Raw genomic sequence first — 3472 nt, 5'->3', positions numbered from 1 at the left:
ATAGATATAGATATAGATAGATATATATGTACACGAGGATATGCATGTGGATACGTGTGTGTGTGTATTCATTCACAAATACGTCTTCGAATATGATTGTACTTACTTATATGCATGCATCCGTACATCGAGTTCTTGGGAAAGGTATGGGTTTTTTTTATGCAGCACTTGCGAAATATTCACCAGTTATTCGTGCATATTACTTACCTATCCCGGTGGTCGAATCTATGAGTACTTTTTTCTGGATGTTTATTCGTTTACGCTGAATCTCTATGAACTTTCACTCTCTGGATTTCCTTGGTTTCCTGCTATGATTATACATTTTTGTTCTCACTCCTATATTAACTACTATAAATGATGTTATGCCACTTGCAATGGCCTTTCATAATTTGTTTTATTTTGTTATATATGTGTGTGTATGCATATATATATGTATATATACACACTCGCATATATATACACACACACGTATTTACATACTTACATGTATAACTACGATAGTTATGTAACTATGTCTTTTGTACGGCCACTTGTGGCATAAAAGTGTGTTTGTCTATGTGTTTCAAGATTTAGTTTTCTTTTTTATATGATTGCGTGTGTCATGTGTGTCTGACTGTTGCATGTATGCGAAATTTTCGTGTGACTTGAGTTCATACGGTGGGTGTATTAACAAATGTTTGATGCTGTCGTGTGTATATGTGTGTGAGTGTATATGCGTGTATACGTGTGTGTGAACAGTTGTTGTGTACATGTATATGTGTGTGTAAAGTTGTGCGCATAAGGTGTGTGTATGTGTGTGTACAATTGTGAGCATAAGGTGTGTGCACGTACATCTGCGTATGTGTATATGTGTGCAAGTGTGTGTGTGCAACTATGTGCAAAAGGTGTGTGTACGCGTATGTAAGAAGAATTAGTGTGTCTAACACTACATAAGTAATGTATGTGTGTGTAAGAAGTTTTATTGTTTGCTTATTGACGAGTCTTAGTATATTCCATTGATCTTTCACCTAAATATATGTATATTTATGTAATTCCTTTAAGTATCTACTCTTCAATCTCTTATTTTGGTCTGTTTATATCTAAGTGAAAACTGTTTGTCTGTACCAGTCTATGTTTATGTATAACGAGAAAGTGCTGTGTGTATCTGGTGGAGTATTTGTTTATACTTAGATGTACATTTTGGTTTCATTTTGACTTTAGTCTATAAAAAATGTAATGCTCACTTCTGATTTAAGCTTGAAATTTTGAGCTGTAAGAGAACTGATACGGTTTGAGTACAGATTATTTTCTCCTGAAATAAGTTTATTATTTACGAACAAGACCGCCCTGCAAGATTTGTGTATCTGCTGAATAAATATATGGGCACAAGGTGGCAAATATTCTTTCTAATAGAGGCACAGTGCTTAAAACATTGATCGAGAGGATAGTCGATGACATCGTCCCCACTGCCTAACTGATGCTTTATCTTATCGACCCCGAATGGTAAAGTCGACCTCGGTGGAATTTGAACTCAGAACGTAAAGGCGGACGAAATGCCGCTAAACATTTGCCCGGCGTGCTGATATCTGTGCCAGCTGACCGCCTTACAAGGTTGCAAATATTAATAGGAGAGATGCATAACCAATTATATCCATTCCGATATACTTGTATCGATTATATTTCATTGATCCCGGGGAGAAAAAAACAAAACGAAGTTGATTCACACGGAGTTAAGACTTTGCCTATAAAGTAATGAAATAAGCAATAAATTTCCCAACATTTAATTCACCGATAATAAATTAATTCAACGATGATATATTTACACGGGGAGGGATTATCTTCGATGAATTTATCAGGCGATGTAATTAAGATATAAGGAATTTAAATTGACTGAATCAGCAAGATTCCGGTCCTAGCTCATGTCATTTATCTGAAAGAGGGAGAAAGGGCTATCATACCGGCTTATCTTCTACTTCTTTTGAATCACTGGACTGTGGCCATACTGGAGCTCCACTTAAACGGGATTTAGTCGAACAGATCTAACGCAGTACTTAATCTTTTAGTCTGGTTCTCATTCTATCGGCCGCTTTCTCTGGAACAGCTCAGTTACAGGATGGTGAACAAACCAACATCGGTTGTCAAGCAGACTGGGAAACAAACGCAAACACTAAGACACGCACGCTCACATCGAAACACACACATACATATACACATAAATGTAGTGTGCATATATATGTACACACACACACACACACACATATATATATGTATGTATGTATGTATGTATGTACATACATGATGGGATTATTTGTTTCCATCAACCAAATCTGCTCACAAGGCTTTTCATTGGCTCGAGATTATAGTTGAAGATACTTGTCGATGATTTCACGCAGTGGGACTGAACCTAGAATCAAAAATTTTCAAAAGCCGCTCTCGAAGCGATACGATACCATTAACACCTTTTTATTATTTTTTTTTATTTTTTATTTTTTATTTTTTGCTTTGTTCCCTGAATCCTCGAAGGAAGACAGGAACCTAAAAGTTTACATTCCTTTCACCGCACTCCAAATCAATTTATTGAACATTCCTATGAACTCTCCACCTTATTTGTAAACGGGATTTTAAATATTTTGCTGACAACCAATGCAGCACATAAAGGGTTTGCATGTACGTACAGTCACTGACAGATCTGAATTTCAAAGAGATAGTCATCATCATATTCTCTAAAATACGCCAAGAGCAAGTAAATGTGTTCGAAATATTTGTCTATACGTCTTTAGTAAAATATACGTTTAACTTATTATGTGTCCTAAAATATGTTTATCGCTTGGTGCATGCATTAATGTTACTGATATATATGGATGATACATGCATTTATAAAAGGGATTAGTGTTAAAGTTGTGAAGTAATGGAAATAGTAGAACACTACTTTTTATTACCCTTGGTTCAAATCCTACTTGGTTTCGGTTTTTTTCCTTTCATTTTTATAAAGTCAATAAAGATAGGTGTAATTTCCTTCCTTTACGGAAGAAGAATGGCAGTGCATTAATTCTTATTTTTCTAGAAATCCTACTGGGTTTCATTCTTTTTACTTTCATTTCTCAAAGATCGATAAAGTATATTCTATTCTTGTGTGCAAGCAAATCTTCAATCAAACTGTATCTTTATGTTTTTTTATTGCAACCAGGTTTTGCATTTCTGTAGAGTTCATTATGCGAATCTCTCTACAACAGGACTGTACGTATTTAAGATCAGAAGTTAAGATGTTTACACACAAATGTAAGTTTTAGTGCATTTGCGTGCATATATAAATACATGTGAATTTGTGGTTTTGGTTGCATTTGATAAGTATATGAAGTCTTACAAGAACAAAAACATATATTTCGAAAGAAAGTCCATAATGTCATGTACAGTGCTTCATGGGGAACATCTACATTTCTTTATATGAGTATCAGTATGTGTATGGCTACGTATACATTTGATGTATGTATAT

Source organism: Octopus bimaculoides, chromosome 8, assembly GCF_001194135.2.
Source record: "Octopus bimaculoides isolate UCB-OBI-ISO-001 chromosome 8, ASM119413v2, whole genome shotgun sequence".
Classification (NCBI taxonomy): Eukaryota; Metazoa; Mollusca; class Cephalopoda; order Octopoda; family Octopodidae; genus Octopus; species Octopus bimaculoides.
The sequence above is the reverse complement of the archived record's forward strand: the minus strand, read 5'-3'. Positions refer to the sequence as shown.